We start from the raw sequence: 20,517 nt of genomic DNA on the forward strand, positions 1-20,517 counted from the left end.
CTTCCTAAATAATTTCCTAATTCAAAATACCCCCACAAAATTCTCTCTCAATAATATGGCAGGATTCCCTAGAACTTTGTCTTTTTCATATAAATCCACAAAAACAATTTACATCAGACTTTGAAGAATTCACTAATTAAAAATATGCCTAAAGTACCTTCTTTAAAGATACATTCAGTTCCTGAATTATCTAAACAACAACAAAATCAAATAGAAAATGAACAACAAAAGAGACTTCATAGAATACTTTTTTTTTCTTTAATAAATGAGCAAGCACATATTTCAGAAAGGTTTAAATAGTAGGCCAATTTTATGTATTAGAAATTACAATATTTTATTTGCCTATTCATAACTCCAATTGAGATTTTGAAGACAAAAGAAAAAGAAGATATGTTAAATATAATAATATGCCTTTGAGTTTCTCTGCCTGTTTTACATTTTAAAAAAACACAAAGAATGTTTGGAAAACTGTTAAAAAAGCAAATTAAAATAAAATCTTGTCTTCACTCTAGCAGAAGAAAGCTTTCTACTTTTTAGGTCTTAAAAGATCTATTACCCTGTCTGCCACAGGCACAATACCAAATATTATAGTTTATCTTTTCATAATTCACTGTCATCTTCCACCCCAAAAAGAAAGCATCCAGTTGTATTGCACTGAACTAAGAACTTCCTGAGACAGATAATTTGCAGAAATGAAAAGGATAATGAAATTACTTGGAACATAGTCTTCACTGTAGAGTCAAAGGCAGAGATAAGTTACTCGGGAAACTTAACTTTAATATTGCTATGCAAGTCAGATATGAACAGTCTAAACTTTACATGAATTATGATGTGCTATATGAATTAATAAAATAGCAAATGATACAGCTTGTCTTTGCTTTTCATTATACCACAAACACGGTCTCTCAGTGCTAATTAGCAAACCAAGAATTAATTCAATTGGTTTAATTAATAAATTATCTTTCATCTTTTATCCTCAGACTTAGTTTGCTTTTAGTTTAGTTCCCTGGACTCAATATTACTTTCTTCTAAAAAGAAAAAACCCCCAAAACTAACAACAACAAAAAGATCAAAGGCTGATGAGTGTCTATATAATAGATGACGTATATATATTTTTTTACCTGAGCATCAAATTTAGGTGGTGTCTAAGGCAGTCCCAGAGCATATTATGTTGTCCACATTTCACTGCTGCTGGTCATTCTGCTAACAACATACTCATGACTGCCCACTAAGCAAGGCATTCACTCCATTCTGATCCAAGAGATGTTAAAGTAAGCAATGAACTTGCGCCCATTAGCTACTTGGAATGTGCTGCTGTGGGATTAGCCTCATTAAGAGTTCTATAGACATTCATCCGCAGCCCAAAAACACTGCTTGATTTGAACATCTAATCTGACGCCAAAAGAAAAACAAATCCCCTGAGAGCTTGGATTTAACTGGCACAAGCCCTGACAGGCCCTTTTTTTAAATGTATTTTATTTTCAGAAAGACAGCTTGTGAAAGTGTGATTCTGAAAGTTGAACTCAGGAAAACAAATCGTTCAAAAGAAACAGTGTACTAAACTGGAAACTGACCACACAAGAGATATTGTTAATCTCTAAAGAATGAAATGAGAATGTTTATTGGGCAACAGCTAAGAATCTACATAAAATATAAATATATTACAATTAATCAACAATGGCATTTATCCAAGGAACCTAGGTTTTGCAACTGTTTCTTGCTCAACTCTCACAATTTTATCATTGCATAAACCTAAATGTTTGAATTTCAAACACAGGGACAGCTGCAGTATGCTTGTATTAGTTAAAAGTCAATGACATATTTGACTTGGGTGACTACAAATTTGAGGATCAAAGCATGATTGCAATGGTCTGGCATTAAGGCAGAAGGAGAACTTTATAAATCATCATTTTACATTTGAATATTTCACAAAGAAAGCAATCATACATTTTGGATGGGTGACTAGTTTTGAGAAATAAATAAGAATGAGCCCAAACCTTAACCCAATTTTAAACTTTTTATTTTGATTTTTAAAAGTTTGGATGAGTTTCTCTCTCTCCACACACAGACACACACACTATTCTTGTCCCAGATAGACCTTCCAAATTTACTAAACTCCACTAGGGTCTGGTAATCTCTGGAAGGTTGGGTGATACCTGAAATTTCTCAAAGTGTTATAGTATCCAGAGGCCTCCCATAGACAAAGTAAGCACTACATTCTGGGGTTACTATGACCAAGGGAATCTCTGTTGCATATAAGATTTGACTAGAGGAGCTACTCAGAGTGAAACAGACAGTGTGAAACATGGAGAGATCTTTTCACTGTGATACCAACCAAGGTGAAAGCCTATGGAGAATAGGGGGCCAGTGTCAGAATAACAGCTGGTGAATGAGAGTCTGTTGGGGGTTAAAGAGTGAGATTTGAGAATCAGAAGAGGAGTAAGATGATTTGGGGATTTTAAGAGGGATTTGATTTGGCTGAGAGGAGAAAGGAAAAAGACTGAGACAAAGAGAAGCGAGGGGGACAAGACAGAGATCAGAAGGTTTGGATGACTGCATAAGCGTCCAAACTTCACTTCGAAGTGTAAGTACTTTGCTGCATCGGAGTCAGAGTGCTCATCAAAACGTTGAAAGACCAAGCTCTAAACTTTCATTGGGGTCCTTTTGACCTCAGTGCCCAGGCTACATTTAACACAGATTTGCCCTGTCTTCCCTCCCCCATCCTCTCTGCACTGTTTCTAATTTAGGCCCCGGCCTAGTGAGGCACTTTAAGCACACACAGACCTGTTGATTTCATAGGGCTACTTATGTTTTAAAGTTGCTGGATCTAGGCCTTCATTTGTAAACGTCTTGGGGCAGAAATCATATCTTGGGAGGTACATATCATACCTTTGGGTAGTGACAGAAATAATAAATCATCAGTATAAACTACAGTATGCATTAACTACTCCTGGTGTCAACCTGTGACATTGTGGGGAATTTTTCACAAGATACTGCATTGGAAAGTTTCTACAAATGCTACTGATTCAACAGAGAACAACAGCTCTATCTGTGGGAGCTCTTATGGAGATGCTTTAACATTATCACATTATGAGACCATAAACTACCAATACTGTAGCTGTTCCTATAATACGAGTAGTAATAAAGAAAATAGTCCACAAATTCACACCAGAGAGAGCTATTTTCTTTGCTGTTTTATATTGTGTAAATTACACAATGGAATAGCACTCTATTCTCTTGATCAATGCTTTTTAAAAGGCTCACACTGCTCATTTAGAAACCTACAGCATAAATGCTATTAGAATTTAAAACCCAGATCACCATTAATGAAGTGAAATTGGGATTCCTAAAATCAGAAACAGTAGTTAGTAATGAGTTGAATATCAGTTTCTCATGGGAGATGACAATGATTATTAAAAAAAAGTCAGCAGCAGAAATCTCTCAGGACAATAAGTTCCATGAGAAGGTAACCTACTAGGTACCAATGATGTTTAACTGCTGATCTAAGAATTCGAAGTTCAGACTAGCTCAAATAATTAACACGGAATTCATAAGCAGCACCATTGAGGAGGATAATTTCTGGTAAACTCAGCTTTGTGACACTCCTCATTGGTTTTACTAGCAATCTCTCTAATCTCCCCTGGACAATGATAACAAAAACCTTCAGCAGGGCAGAAGCAGTGCTGAAAAAGAAGTTTGTCATTTGTTCTACAGTGGACTAATGCAGCTGGACAGACACCAGAATATTTCTAAAGTAAATAACTTTGCATATTTTAAAAAATGGGTCAGATATTTACAAGTGGGATTTTCGAAAGCAACTAAGTGACTTGGGAACACCAGTCTCATTGGATCACCAACCCCACTGGCTTTCAAAGTCACTAAGAGTATGTCTACACTACAATGTGAGCCCAGGGTTAATAGAATATGAGTTAGCAGACAGCATGTTTCTTAATGTACAATTTGATGTCTACACCCATTTATAACCATAGGTTATGAATTGTTGAACTCTGGGTCCCAACCTGGGGATCCAATATCTGCACTGCATTATGTGGGCCTGAGTCCAACCACCAATCTCCCAGACTTCCTAGAGCTTTTCCAAAGTGCGGCAGCTTTAGCCTTTTGTTCTTGGTACAGTAATTCCTCACTTAAGGTTGTAGTTATGTTCCTGAAAAATGCAATTTTAAGCAAAATGATGTTAAGTGAATCCAATTTCCCCATAAGAATTATGTAAACGAAGGGGTTAGGTTCCACGGAATTTTTTTCACCAGACAAAAGAATATATATTTATATATCTATCTATATCTATATTATACACACATGCACAGAGTATAAGTTTTAAACAAACAATTTAATACTGATACACAGTGATGATGATTGTGAAGTTTGGTTGGGGTGGAGGAGTCAGAGGGTGGGATATATCCCAGGGAATGCCTTACTGCTAAATGATGAACTAGCAATCGGCTGAGCCTTTAAGGGTTAACTCTTGCATTCCACAAGGCAGCAGGAAGGGGGGGAGGGGAGACAGCATCGCAGACAGAGACAGAGACACACACCGTGTGCGTGTGTGTGTGTGTTTGTGTGTGTGTGTGTGAGAAAGGCGCATTGCCCCTTTAAGTATACTGCCTTGTTAATTACATAAGCTTGCTGAGACTGCAGCAGCTGCTGCCGCAAGCACCCTCCATCCTGAGCCCTGTCATGTATCCCCCCTGCTCTCTGGAAGATGAGGTAAGCAGGGAGCAGGAGCAGGGGGGAGGGGGATACCCTGACCTTACCCTCCCTCTTTCTCCCCTCCCCCCCACAACAAGCAGGAGTCTCTGGGAGCAGCTCCAAGGCAGAGGGCAGGAGCAGCACATGGCAGTGGGGGGAGGGACAGCTGCAATTGCTAGTCTGCTGGGCAGCTGCTGCACAGGGAATTTAGGGGAGCAGGGAGCTGATAGGGGGAGATGACGGGGGGCCTGCTGGTCCACCCTGGTTCCAAGCCCCCATTGACTAGCTGCAACGGGCTGCTCTTTCTGCAAGCAGTAGACAAAGCAGGCGGCTGCCAAACGATGTTAGAAGGGAGCATTGCACAACTTTAAATGAGCATGTTCCCTAATTGATCAGCAATGTAACAATGTTAAACAAAACGACTTTAAGTGAGGAGTTACTGCATAGTGTGGAAAAATTTGACTGTCCAGAGGACAAAGAAAGCCTGTGGGATTCTGGAATACTTTTAATGGACTCCTACAGCATAAATCCAGTGGGGTGTGTCTATACTGCAAAGCACTAGGGCTTGAACTCTAGATCCCATCTTGACTCAGGCTCAAAACCTCCACCCCGTGGGGTCCTGTGACCCGGGGTCTAAACCCTGGGTTTGTACAATGTGTGTGTAGATGGGGAGGAGGATTAGGCTTGAGTGTGAGTTCAAACCTTGGGGTAACACTGTAGTATAGACATATCCTTAGATGCTTTAGAAAACCCCACTCAACATGAATAGGAACATGCAGTTAGGTTAGCTCAGGCAAAATTACAAACTATAGCAATTCAGATGTTTCAGGGAATAAGCTTATCATTAGTTGTAGTCAGGAGAAATTTCTCTCTCTCTATTGCACAATTAAGTGCAATATGATGTGTTTGTGTCCTCCCTGAAACATTAGGCATTGGCTGCTGTTGGAGACAGGATACAATCCTCAGTTGTCATGAAAATCAAGCTCTATTCAGCACACAGGAGGGCACAAAATCTGGCCATTTATCATCACAAGTTTCGCAATGTAACATTTACATTGCATTTGGAAGAAATGTAGTAATGTAAGAAGAATCTGAAAAAATATATTTTCTTCAACAGTTTGCAATTTTAAACACCACCATATCCCACGGAAGTCTTGTAACACAGTAATGGAAAAATATTATAGCTTTAGTTATTGGTGTCATGTAATAATACTTAGTGTTTTTATTGCCCCATGTAGTACTACTTAATATTTTTATTACCCATTGTATTTTTGAAGTATTATACAAATATGAACTAATTTATCCTCAGCATCTCTGTGATTTAGTATTATTACCCCATTTTACAGAAGAGTAAATGGAGGCAGAGTGATTAAAGATATGTCTATACTGCAATTACAAACCCGTGGCTGATGTCTGCTAGCTGACTTGGCCTCTCAGGGCTTGGGATAAGGAGCTGTTTAATTTTGGTATAAATGTTCAGACTTGGGCTGGAGCCTGGGCTCTGGGACCCAACAGTGGGGAAGATCCCAGAGCCTGGGGCCCACACGTCTACACCACAATTAAAGAGCCCCTTAGCCTGAGCTCCATGAGCCAGAGTCAGTTGACACATGCCAACTGTAATTCAACATCTGCAGTATAGACATACCCTATGAGACCTGCCCTAAGTGTCTGTGAGAGAGATGGGGGAGTTGAAGGGGAACGTGTGGGCGGGCATGTACCTAGGTCCTAGAATTAATGCAGAGGCCTGGTGTCCCATGGACACCCTCCCTCCACCAGGATCTACAGGATTTGGGGGCAAACCAGCAGTTCAGTCCCTGTGGTGATCAACTGGTGGGATGAAGTGGAGGAAATGCAAAGAAGTCCTCATAATGTTTCTTTCCCTTAACTCCTTCCTGTGTTTTGCCACATGGAGGGAACAATTTGGTCAATGGACTTTTAAGACTGGATTCTTACTAGTTTCAGTGATATACTTCTGTATTTTCCTGAGTTTCTAAGGAGCAATAAACAATCTGTTTAAAGCAGCTATGGTCTAAAATTTTCTGAAGGAAAAAATGGTATTTTAAAGAATTTCTACACTGGTAATTATGACAGATTCCAGAGTGGTAGATGTGTGTTAGTCTGTATCAGCAAAAACAACAAGGAGTCCTTGTGGCACTTTAGAGACTAACAAATTTATTTGGGCATAAGCTTTTTTTTCTTTAAAAAGAAGAGTATATATTGGATTTTTTGGTCTGTTTTGATTTCTGAAATCCTCCAACCTACCCCTAATGCATGTGTGAAACCCCCCACACTTTCTTCTCTCCTTGCCCAGGGGAACTTCTCCTTTCCCCATGTGGTAAGCGCCAGCCTCTCTTTCACCTGGGGTTTTCTTCTTCCACTCTCTCCCCAGGCACCTAGGGTCTGCTCCCAGCCCTGGGTAATCTCATTTGAAATCACCTTAAACCCCACCAAAGCAAGGGGGAGTCTGATGCTACCTCTCTCAACATTCTCTGCTGACTCTTCACTGTGCATGGAGACAGGCTGTAGACAGAGTGAGGAAAGGAGTAGCCAGTTGCAGGCAGAAGGAGCAGATGGCCATGCTGTTGCAAAACACTTTCAGTAATGGCTTCTAGGGGCAGGAATAGAAGAAAAACCTGGTTTCCTGACAATTGATCCTGATGATCCTGAAGATGGCCCTGGTGTTCTGTGGGTCTGCTGAGCAGTTCCCCCACAAGAAGTGGGAAAACTGTTGATTCTACTTTCCCTTGGAATTTTGCACCAAGATGAAACTGAGGTAAACCTCAAAATACCTGCCACTCAAACCCAAAAGATTCACCATTCTGACATCAAGTGAACTTGAAACTAGTGGATTTTATACCTCCAGTAATCACATTCCATTTGCCTAATTTGTGCTTACAACTCTGGGTATAACAAGCCAATCCTTAAACCACTGAGCTATCCCTCCCCCATGCTGAGTGCCTTATAGTTTGAGCTCTTTGCCCACAAACAGTAAATTAAGAAAATTCCAACAATAGGAAAAATGTAAGAATATCTTCTATTTGTATGTAGCATGATCTGACATATGGGTAGTGTTACAGAATGATACTAAGAGAACAAATCCAATTAATTTTACTAATGGGGTCAAGCTGCAAGCACATATTTCAAGCAGCATAAAAGTGGCAATATTTTAGAACTTTAATGATGTGGCCTGATTGCTAACAAGAAAACAAAGCCATCTCCATAAGTTTTCTCTGTGAGATGCAGGACTAATTTGACGTTACTTGGGCTATTGGAGGTTATTAGACACAGATTTTGACTGCCTGCCAAAGTCACTCATTTTTGCCTTTGTGTGTGACTGGGCACATTAATGGGCCCTTCAATGCAGAAAGAGCAGTAGAGAGATTTCCACAGTAGAAGGAAACTACAGAAAGATATTGCAGAAAATGAGTTTCCAGATCAAATACTCCAATACTCTATGGACTAGGCTATGACTACCAGATTCATGAAAAATCAAATTACACTAGAAACTAAAAGCATAAAACAGCTCTCAAAGCTGATAATCCCAGAAATGAGACATTTTTAATAAATAAAAGGAAAATAGAGGGAAGAAAAGACCCATACATTAATTTTTTTAAAGGCCTTTTGTTTAACAATCTTAAAGCAGAATTACTATTTATTGAAATTTTCTTAATCCAGGGTATAAGATTTACAGCTATGTCCAGGCATTAGGGGTCCATTGCTTTTGGGGGTGGTTACTACAGAAATGGGGTGTGATCACAAAAGGGAATTTGTAAGGCAGTGAAGCTCAGGCTTACAATGGAAACCTCAGGTTGACCAGGAGACACTTATGTCACAAAATAACTTTAGCTTTGATGCAAAAATGTAAAATATCTGAGGGCCAAATTTTCAGCATTCTTAAATTCCACCTACAAAATTCATGAACATGTCCTCTTTCTGCAGGTAAATCTGCCAGCTGATTCCTGGACAATATATTACCCTCTGCTGCAACAGCTGGCCAGTAGAAGGCTCCACAATTTTGAGAACAGTAGGTACAGACTGAGGTCAGAAGATCTGGTTGGAAATTTTCCAATGAACCCAAAATATCTCATAAAAACAGTCTGGGTTTGATGACATTTTATCCAATCGGGTTTCCAATGGAAACCTTCTTGGTTCCCTGCCAGCTCACCTGGCAGGCTGCTGGGGACTCCGGGTTTCCACAGTCTGCAGTTCAGGGGACTTTCCAGGTCCAAGGCAGTCCCACCACGTGGACTATAATGGGGTCTCAGGGATCCCGGATTTCCAGTGTCTGTGGTCCCATAGCAGTCCTGCCATACCACAGCTTCCTTGTTTCCAGGCTCCCTGCTGCAAAGTTGGGAATCTGAAAGCTCCAGCTCAAGCCAAGGATCTGAGAGTCTAGGGTCACAGGACAGCATGAATGAAATGATCTTTTATCTGAGTAGCACTGTCATAAACAGATAGCTAAGGGTTAATGTCTATTTCACCTGAAAAGGGGTAACCAAAAACCTGACCAGAGGACCAATCAGGAAGCCGGATTTTTCAAAGCTCAGGGAGGGAATTTCTGGGTGTGTGTCTTTGTCTCTCTGTTGCTCTCGGCTCTGAGAGTGAACTGTCTCTCTCCAAGCTTTCTAATCTTCTGTTTCCAAGTGTAAGTACAAAGGTAGAAAACAATAGGTTTTTATATTGTTTTTGTATTTACATGTGTGTAGTTGCTGTAATGTTTTAAATTGTATTTCTTTTTGATAAGGCTGTTTATTTATTTTCTTTAAGCCAAATACCCTGTAATTGTCAACTTGATACAGAGATAATTTTTATGTCTTTTTTTTCTCTCTTTTTATATAACTTCTTTTTAAGACTGTTGGATTTTCCTAGTTAAAACTCTCCAGGGAATTGGTGGGGAGGAAGGAAACAGGGGGGAAGGGAAAATCTCTTTGTGTCACAGTTGCAAAGCTTACCTTTGCAGGGACTCTGACTGAGGGTGAAAGAAACTTGAGCTCTCTGTTTTGCAATTCAAGGAATTGAAATAGGGTGATCGTCCAGGGCCATCCAGGGAGGGGAAGTCTGGGAGGAAATAAAGAGGAGACAAGGGGAGGGGGTTATTTCCCTTTGTTGTAGACTCAGGGCATCTGAGTCTTGGGGTCCCCCAGGGAAGGTTTTGGGGAGACCAGAGTGCACCAGACACTGAAATCTGGCTGGTGGCAGCGCTATCAGATCTAAGCTGGTAATTAAGCTTGGAGGTTTGATGCTAGCATCTTATTTTCTGAACTCTAAGGTTCAGATATGAGTAGGAAAGCTATGATAAGCACTTGCAACAAAAATCATGTGACCAGTAAGCCAAATGTATTATATTAGCACAAATATTCATGCTAGAAAGGTTTGGCGAAGGGACCAGTACATAGGATACTACTAAGAGCATATAGTACTATTAGATGCTGTATTACACTAGAGAAAATTGGGAACAAAGTGCTGAAATCACATGGGTATAACTAGGAAATGTCTCAACAAGCAGGGTCAGAAATAGACATTTTGACACAGACTATGGCTGACTCTGAGCAGGTGTACAAATGGGCTGGGTGGGAGAGGCTTTCAGCCCATTGAGCACCCATTCAGGGGGCAGTCACTAACCCAGCGTTAGTTCTATCCTTGTGCAAGGTCGGGGGGGCAATATGCTCCAAAAGAGGGAGGGCCATGACCTCATCCCTTTCATGCTTGCACCTTCCTTGGACTGCCATTGACATAGAGGGAAGTTGCATATTCAAAAAGAAATTGTAAGCACCATTCTTCAGTGCACCCCTGGCACTGCAACAGAAGATAATCTGCTGGCATGTGCACTGCACAGTCAGAATGCCTCCGGTAGAATGGTGCTACTCCACAGCCACTCCCGCCAAGTCAACAGCTATAACGGAGATCTTTTCTTTTGCAATGTCAGTCATTGTCTATTTTGGGTAGGCTTGGGAATGAGTCAAGTTACTTGAACTCCTATCTCCATTGTACATTTATGGCACTATACAAATAAACAATGCACTAATTCCTATGTTCCTCTCCTATAGTCATCCCCAGTTACTGGCTTGTATGATATGAAGTGATAGAAAATGTCCACCATGAGAAAAATCTGAAGCTCTGACTGACTTATCCCCAGTGAATTCGTATGTTTTTGGCAGAACAATTTTTCCTCCAGAAGTGCCTGTGGCAGAATTACCCATCAAAAATATCCTTTAGAACAATGATTTTCAACCTGTGGCCTGCAGACCCCTTGGGGTCCACAGACTATGTCTAAGATTTCAAAAGGGGTCCACATCGCCAGTCGAAGTTTTTTAGGGATCTGCAAATGAAAAAAGGTTGAAAACCACTGCTTTAGAAGAAATACTGTAAATCCAGTGTGCAGATCTAAAAATGTATTCCTAGGAACAAGCTCTTAGAAACAGATTTTTAGAGAAGAACATGAACTAGATTTATTAAACAAAGTTTGGCATCTCTTCTCCCTAAGAACTATGACATTATCAATAATCATTTTTATGTAATTAGAAACAGTTTAGTACTGTGGTAAAGAACATATCTGCTATTTACTGCCCATTTGTATGCATATTTGATTATCTAAAATGCCACTGATGTGAAGAAATTGTAGATCAGATAGGAATTCAAATGAACAATAGAAGTACAAACATAAGGTAGGGGATCATACAGTGTCCTCAATCTGCATGTGCAACAGGGGCGGCTCCAGGCCCCAGCACGCCAAGCACGTGCTTGGGGCAGCAAGCCACTGGGGACGCTCTGCCTGTCGCCGCGAGACCAATGGACCCTCCGCACGCAAGCTGCCGAAGACAGCCTGCCTGCAGAACTTGGGGCGGAAAAATGCCTAGAGCCGCCCCTGATGTGCAACATCTATTGATAGCAGGTTTCAGAGTGGTAGCCATGTTAGTCTGTATCAGCAGACATCTTGGAGACTAACACGTTTATTTGGGCATAAGCTTTTGTGAGCTAACACTCACTTCATCAGATGTGTGGAGTGAAAAAAACAGGAATTCCTTGTTAGCACTGCAAAAGTAATTTTCCCTCCCTTGGTAGTCACCCTTTCTTGTCAACTGTTGAGACTAGGCCACTTCCACCTTAATTGAATTGGCTCGTTTAGCACTGACTCCCCACTTGGTAAGGCAACTCCCATCTTTTCATGTGTAATAATATATATTTTGCTTACTGTTTTTTTCACTATATGCATCTGATGAAGTGGGTTTTATTTAGCCCACAAAAGCTTATGCCCAAATAAATTTGTTAATCTCTAAGGTGCCACAAGAACTCCTCATTGTTTTTACTGATGAGAAGAGTAATATATAGTTACTATTATGATTTATTTGGGACCAGATTTTCAAAAGTACGTGGTGGCCACAATTGAGACTGAATTTTCAAAAGTGATCAGCTCCCACATAGACACATATGAAGTGATCAGATTTGTGAAGTGGTCAGAACCTAACATTCTTCACTGTTCTCAGTAAAAACTAAAAAATCTGGCCACTTAATTTTAGGTGCCTAAATGGGAGCTGAGCTCTTTTGAAAATCTGGCCCTGGTATTAGAGCAGGGGTCAGCAAACTTTCAGAAGTGGTGTACCGAGTCTTCATTTATTCACTTTGATTTAAGGTTTTGCATGCCAGTCATACATTTTAATGTTTTTAGAAGGGCTCTTTCTATAAATCTATAATATATAACTAAATTATTGTTGTATGTAAAGTAAATAAGGTTTTTTAAATGGTTAAGAAGCTTCATTTAAAGTTAAATTAAAATGCAGAGCCCCCTGGACCGGGCCACTAAAAATCAGCTCGCGTGCCATAGGTTGCCTACCCCTGTATTAGAGTAAAGCCTAAGAACCCAAATCAGGATCAAAGCAGCATTGTGCAAAATGCTACACAAACAAAAGAAAAGACTCTTCTGTCGCACAGAGCTCAACATGTAGGCATATGATAAGATGCATGAAACAGACAAATGTGGATAAAGGGGGATGAAGAATGAGGTAACAGTAAGACAAGCATACTTTACATCATAAGCAATAGTCTTAGTTTGCTATCTGCCTAGCCATTGTGATCAATAGATTTCATATAGATTCAATCAATCATGTATTATCAGGGTTCATACCCAACTGACATATTAGAATACAAAAATTACAGATCTTTAAAATTCAAACAAAAATAAAACGTAATGTTATAAAACAGAATATATGGTTCTGGAGGGAAGATCTACTGTAGCTTTAATGCACACACAAATGCTGAAGCCATTCATAAATAGCTTTAGCAGCTATTTAACATCCTTTGACATTAGTAAGTCGTCCTCCGAATCTTCACACTGGGACCATTCATTATTTTTGTTCCCCTTTCTGTTAAGAGTAAAAGAATATCAATGGTTTTTATCATCACTTTAAATATTTTAAATATAATTCATACAAACAAAAAGCAAACTTAAAATTCACATGGAAGGTCTATTTTAACACACTAAATTCAAACAAAGTAGAGTTAAGGCTGATAAACCTCCATTTTATCCCTCCATATTTTGACTATTAGTGCAGAGGGTCACAGAGCTGTGGACAATTTGAAATATCACCACTGCTGCCATTATTCTGTTTTGTAAATACACAAGGTTTTGACACCTTTATTATATGGTGCATACAACAAAAGCATGATAAGGAAAAATCATTATGACATTTCTTGAAGAATTAGTGTGAATGAAGTTAGCCATGTTTAAAATTTAATATATTTTCCCAAAATATATCTCATATCTTGCGCTAACATTAATGAACATAATGCTGCAGTGATTGCTCAAGCCATATTTCAATAAACATTCTTGTGAGCAGAAACATCTCTTATACATGTTGGCAGAAAGCTAAAGAAGCCATTGTATACGGAGCAGAACCATACAATTTCATTAAGATGGTGAACTTAAGATGTATCCTGGAGAGAACAAACCCTGACTCTGGCACCAATACAGGAAAGCACTTTAGCATATACTTAACTCTAAGCATATAAATCTATTCTTATTCACCAAAACCCATCATCATGTGTTTAATTCCTGTTAACTTCAGTGGGATTTAAACACTTTGCTGAATAGGGATGGATTTATGCAGGTGATTAAAGCTAAGCACAATCACAAGTATTTTCTGAATCAAAGTGTACGAGCGCAAACAAAGGCCAGGTCTACACTGCGACTTTAAATCGGTTTAATGGCCGATATACCGATTTAACGCTGTATCCGTTCACACGACGTCGTCATTAATATCGAGTTAAACGGCTCCTTAAATCGATTTCGGAACTCCTCCCAAACGAGAGGAGTAGCGCTAAATTCGATAGTGATAACTCGGATTAGGGTTCATGTGGACGGAAATCGACGTTATTGGCCTCCGGGCGGCATCCCAGAGTGCAGCACTGACCGCTCTGGACAGCAATCTGAACTCGGATGCAGCGGGCAGGTAAACAGGAAAAGCCCCGCGAACTTTTGAATTACATTTCCTGCTTGCCCAGCGTGGAGCTCTGATCAGCACGGCTGGCGATGCAGTTTGAAATCGAAAAAGAGCTCCAGCATAGACCGTACGGGAGATACTAGGTCTGATCGCTGTATGGGGAGACAAATCTGTTGTATCCAGCTCCGTTACAGAACACGAAATGCCAAAGCGTTTGAATAAAAAACTCCAGGATACACAGCGCTGTGTGACAAGCGTAACGGGAAGCCAGAGACTCAAATGGACGCTCATGAAGGGAGGGAGGGGGTACTGAGGACTCCAGCTATCCCACAGTCCACAGCAGTCTCTGAAAATTATTTGCATTCTTGGCTGAGCTCCCAATGTCTGTAGGTTCAAACACAGTGTCTGGCGTGGTTCAGGGAACAGCTCCTCAGTTTATTTCCCCCCACCACCACGTGAAAAAAAAAAGGGAAAGATTGCTGTGCTATGGCGTTTGCTCAATGCACTCCGCGAAAAAGGCGCCAAAGGGTTGTCTGCTGCCTTCACAAAGGGAGGGGTGAGGCTGTACCCAGCACCACCCGGGGCAGTGTTTTCTGCCCCATCAGGCACTGTGCTCTCAACACGGAAGTGGGAACTATGGGATAGCTGAGGAACAGCTACCCACAGTGCACCGCTCCTGAAATCGATGGTAGCTTTGGACCATGGACGCAAACAATCGATTTCGGGATCCCACTGTGGACGCGCTAAACCGATTTTATTAGATCTGTTTTGTAATATCGGTTTAAGCTAATTCGAAATAATCGTGCAGTGTAGACGTACCCAAAGTTGAAGGAGGTCTTTTAAAACCGGAAGAGGCTTTAGATAGTCAATAGACTAATCATGCTATAAGAAGAAGAGATGGAAGAGGAACTAGATTTAAGAGGAATGGTTAGTGGTACTGTGGTGCTACTTTTCACATACAATGAACAGATTAGAGTGTACTGGAATTAATACATTTTAACAACATCTTTTTTTTTTAGCAATTTGCAAAAGAAAAAAATACCAGTTTTGGGCGAGGATCTGCATACCAAGTTTCTGCCAGGTGCACTTTTTTTTAAAGGGTTGTAGTAAATGCATAACAAGTAAGATTTAGAGTAAAACTGTGGTAACAACCATAACTAATAGCATTACTACTGAATTCATCTGGATATTACATTTTTAAAAAATAAACCTCTAAAAAATCATCTCTTGCTAGTGTCTACTGTATTTTTGCCTAGCTGTGAACAAAACAGATGAAGAACTGTATAGAGAATATGAACATTAACATTAATTGGAATGGATAAGTAATTTGTAACTGTCCAGATGAAACTTTATTTGGATTTTGGGAATAGTACAAACCGCTTTTACGCGCTTTCCTTATGCTTTGCAGGTACAGTATTGTCATGTGGGAAGCACGTCTAATTGTGTAGTTATCCAAGTGCCCCATTTAATACTGTTATGGTTCAGGAAGTCTGTGTTTGTAAATTGTGGACACAATGTCCCATTTAGAACTTACACTGAATCTGTGTCTATTTTTAGATTTTTTTTTTAAATTAATAATTAGGGCATTATGTAATTCAGATATTCTTGGAATAGGTCTAGATAAAAAATATTTTTGCAAGCACTTTCCCTCCCCCCCACTTAATCATCACTACATAAATTCATCTTTTGAATATTAGTAGCGTATTTATAAATTAGCAATTTTTCTTGTTTGATTTGAATTCTATTTCATGCTTATGTTTGTCAGGATAAGACGCAAAAGAGAGGTTTACAAGGGGCACAGGGAGAGAGTTTCTGCTGCTAGAGAATATACATTTATAAAATATTTTGTTGACTGACTATTGGTTGGAATCATAATCACATCCTGGGAGCCTGAAATTGAAATCTGTTTTCTTACAGAAATACTTTCCGTCCCGTGTGCGCCTTCAGTTATTTATTACATATGGTTGTTTGCTGTTACTTTGGGTACGTCTACACTGCACGATTATTTCGAATTAGCTTAAACCGATATTACAAAACAGATCTAATAAAATCGGTTTAGCGCGTCCACAGTGGGATCCCGAAATCGATTGTTTGCGTCCATGGTCCAAAGCTACCATCGATTTCAGGAGCGGTGCACTGTGGGTAGCTGTTCCTCAGCTATCCCATAGTTCCCACTTCCGTGTTGAGAGCACAGTGCCTGATGGGGCAGAAAACATTGCCCCGGGTGGTGCTGGGTACAGCCTCACCCCTCCCTTTGTGAAGGCAGCAGACAACCCTTTGGCGCCTTTTTCGCGGAGTGCATTGAGCAAACGCCATAGCACAGCAATCTTTCCCTTTTTTTTTTCACGTGGTGGTGGGGGGAAATAAACTGAGGAGCTGTTCCCTGAACCACGCCAGACACTGTGTTTGAACCTACAGACATTGGGAGCTCAGCCAAGAATGCAAATAATTTTCAGAGACTGCTGTGGACTGTGGGATAGCTGGAGTCCTCAGTACCCCCTCCCTCCCTTCATGAGCGTCCATTTGAGTCTCTGGCTTCCCGTTACGCTTGTCACGCAGCGCTGTGTATCCTGCAGTTTTTTATTCAAACGCTTTGGCATTTCGTGTTCTGTAACGGAGCTGGATACAACAGATTTGTCTCCCCATACAGCGATCAGACCTAGTATCTCCCGTACGGTCCATGCTGGAGCTCTTTTTGGATTTGAGACTGCATCGCCAGCCGTGCTGATCAGAGCTCCACGCTGGACAAGCAGGAAATGTAATTCAAAAGTTCGCGGGGCTTTTCCTGTTTACCTGCCCGCTGCATCCGAGTTCAGATTGCTGTCCAGAGCGGTCAGTGCTGCACTCTGGGATGCCGCCCGGAGGCCAATAACGTCGATTTCCGTCCACACGAACCCTAATCCGAGTTATCACTATCGAATTTAGCGCTACTCCTCTCGTTTGGGAGGAGTTCCGAAATCGATTTAAGGAGCCGTTTAACTCGATATTAATGACGACGTCGTGTGAACGGATACAGCGTTAAATCGGTATATCGGCCATTAAACCGATTTAAAGTCGCAGTGTAGACCTGGCCTTTGTCTCTCCTGGCAATGATAAGTTAATGTGTTAATTTTGTCTTTCAAAAATCTTCATTGATCCATCTATTTCACATACATTTTAAAAATTACATTGTCTTTGACAAAAGGTCCTTCATAAAATGTCAGAAAGGAAAGGGTCAAAATTTGGAATCGAAAAAGCTTAACAGTATTCCCTTAAAGAGAGGAATTTTCACATAGGGAAATCCACAGTACTGGAGCTTACTTAAACTTACATCTACATATACCATATCTTTCACGTTAAGGAAGAGTGCATGTATCCTTAAATCATTCAGCTTTTTTACATCCTTTCCCTTTTAGGCAAAAAGTTGTGACATAAATGTGATTCTTATCACATGTTTTTATTTAATATAATTTTAATAATGGCATTTATTACTTTTGCTAATATTTGCTAACAAGACTTCATTACCCTATACCCCATTTGCCCCTCTGTACTAGGTCCCAATTCAGGAACACACATAAGCACATGCTTAATTCCAGCTAAAGTTAATGTGACCTAAGTATGTTTAAAGTTAAGCATGCTTTCTTCAATTAGGGCCCTATTCTGGAATGAAATAACTTTTAATATAAAAATAGACAAATTCTGACTTCATAAATAAAACTTTACAGTAGCATCAAAGCAGGAGGGGAAATCTGGAGACAAAAAACTCATTGAAGTACATCGCAAAAGAAATAAAAATAAAATCACTTAAAAAATAAATAGCTGTGCTCACTTGTTCTCATTTGATCCAGAATGAAAGTTTCAGTTTACAGGCACTGAATTGAAAATCGTTGACTATTATCTTGACAATGAGCCCTTTAAACCAATGACATGTTCAGTTCTATGAACATGGAAAACTGTTGAAGCTCAAACAATAAAATGGTATGAAATAAAACTAATGTAAAATATTAATGTTATTATCTTGTGTTAGCAGTACCATTCTGAAATATCAATTTATATGCAATTTAATGTATTAATATTTAAAAAATCAGCAGGACTCTCAATTATATATACAGTGAAAAAAAATGTAATTTTTTAGCTCCTCTTGTATATTTTTATTTTAAGGATTCAGCTTTACACAGTAATAGCTACATGAATAAGATCTGTGTTGACTAACCTAGTGAAGTTCCTCTTTCAGCTCACATGGTAGACTTTGATTATTTTTACCTTCTGAATTAATACTAGATTTACAACTTAACAGAGTCTACGTTACCATCAACATACACAGGTAGCTATCAACCAGGCTAAGACCCTGCAAGCTGGTCTGCAAGGGTTACCCTCTGCTCCTTATGGAGCCCACTGACTTCAGAGGGTCTGCCTGACTGGAGCAGCTTGCAGGATTGAGGCCTAACACTGGAAATACCTGTGGCAGAATAGTCACATGTGCTTTGATGTCTTAGAGCTATATGCTTCTATGTGCTATTAATAGGCTGACCAGACAGTAAATGTGAAAAATCGAGACGGGGATGTGGGGTAATAGGAGCCTATATAAGAAAAAGACCCCAAAATCGGGACAGTCCCTATAAAATTGGGACATCCGGTCACCCTAGCTCTGAGTCACAGTACAGGACAAAAGACTGAAGCTAGAGCTGGCCAAGATTTTTTTTTAAACTTTATTTTGTTTTTATATAAAATATAAACAAACATATATAAATACATGCACAAGATGGAAATACTATATAAATTAAATTCAATGCTCATTATTTGTAAAAGCTGGAACAAAACAAAACAAAACTCCTGAACCCAGAGAGATCATGTAGGGCATCAATTATTAAAGTGACTACATAGATAGATAAGTGAAAATATAACCTGTGAGTATCGGGTACTAATATATACTAAACTGCAAAAGCATGCAGTAGTGCATGTGTGACCAGACATCCTCATATTTTCCCCAAGTGTTTCTATTAGAGTAGATTTTTTCCATTAATGCAGTTGTAAGATAGCTCACTAAGCCAGTCTGTGTATGAGGCAGGAATTGCAGATTTCCATTTTCTCAACTTTCGCCACTTCTTAATGTTAATTGATAAAAATAACTAATCCAGCACCCCTAACACACACAAACTTGCAGAAGGAAAGATAGCAACACTTAAAATTTTTGAGAGCGCACGGAATACAGTGTTCCAGAACACATGCCTTTTTTTGACAAATATGGAAGATGTGTGAAAGGTTGGCATGTGGCTCTTTGGAGCGCCAACATTCACTGTGTGTTGCCAATCTAGCCTCAAAAACAAATCTTCTGGAGTACAGTAATATGTGTTCAATATCTTGTTCTGGAAGAAATCACAAGGATAAGGAACTTGAAGTATCTTTCACATTAAGCCAGATATCTTCCCAGGTTTCTGTTGCGATAGAACGGGCTGAGTTCTTCCCATTTTTCTTTGAGACTCAGATTGAGAGGCTAATGCAAAGCATTAAGCCACATTTAAGTGATTCCTACAAAGTGACTTTTTGTTTCCTTCTTTCTTAGCATATTGGTCTAAAGGTGACAGAGTCGAAACAGACCAAGTGTCCCCTATCCTTGCATGAATCCTTGAGCATGCCTGCTGGAAGAAGGAACTGTGAAGTCAGTGGTAGCTGATATTTGTTACGCATGTAATCAAAGCAGGTCAGTCTATCACCTTGCATTACATCTTTAATTTTTGTTAATCTTTTTTCTATCCAAATTGTCTTAAACAAGGAGTTGGCCTTGATCTTGAGATACAGGTATGCCATAGTAGTACAAGAAGAGAATTAGTAAGATTGGATGCTGTAATCATCTGAAGTGGTCAAAAATCCTTTGATGAAATGTTTTTTGGTTGAAAATGGCAGTTGCTGAACCCAAAAATTCTCACATTGTAGCACTGTGGAGGAAAATAATACCTCTGTGGTATGGCTTCATATCAGTGTAAACTCTGGAAATGAAATAATTCAAAACATCCATGATATGAGGTGATGAAGAGCACCAAAGTAGGAGGCGTAAACTGGAAACTTGAGTGAATTAGATGAAACTCTAGAGAGGTCTAAAATACATCAATAAAAATCATAGACTCATAGAATACCAGGGTTGGAAGGGACCTCAGGAGGTCATCTAGTCCAACCCCCTGCTCAAAGCAGGACCAATCCCCAACTAATCAATCATCCCAGCCAGGACTTTGTCAAGCCTGACCGTAAAAACCTCTAAGGAAGGAGATTCCACCACTTCCCTAGGTAACCCATTCCAGTGCTTCACCACCCTCCTAGTGGAAAAGTTTTTCCTAATATCCTACCTAAACCTCCCCGACTGCAACTTGAGACCATTGCTCCTTGTTCTGTGATCTGC

At 39.8% G+C, this 20,517-nt stretch overlaps 1 protein-coding gene across 5 annotated transcripts in view; it reads right to left on the bottom strand.

The window, feature by feature from the left end:
- Nucleotides 1-20,517, bottom strand: part of TRPM3 (transient receptor potential cation channel subfamily M member 3) — a 597,865-nt gene that overhangs the window by 193,529 nt on the left and 383,819 nt on the right. The window lies entirely within an intron of this gene.

Source organism: Chelonoidis abingdonii, chromosome 6 (genome assembly GCF_003597395.2).
Source record: "Chelonoidis abingdonii isolate Lonesome George chromosome 6, CheloAbing_2.0, whole genome shotgun sequence".
In the NCBI taxonomy this organism is placed as follows: domain Eukaryota; kingdom Metazoa; phylum Chordata; order Testudines; family Testudinidae; genus Chelonoidis; species Chelonoidis abingdonii.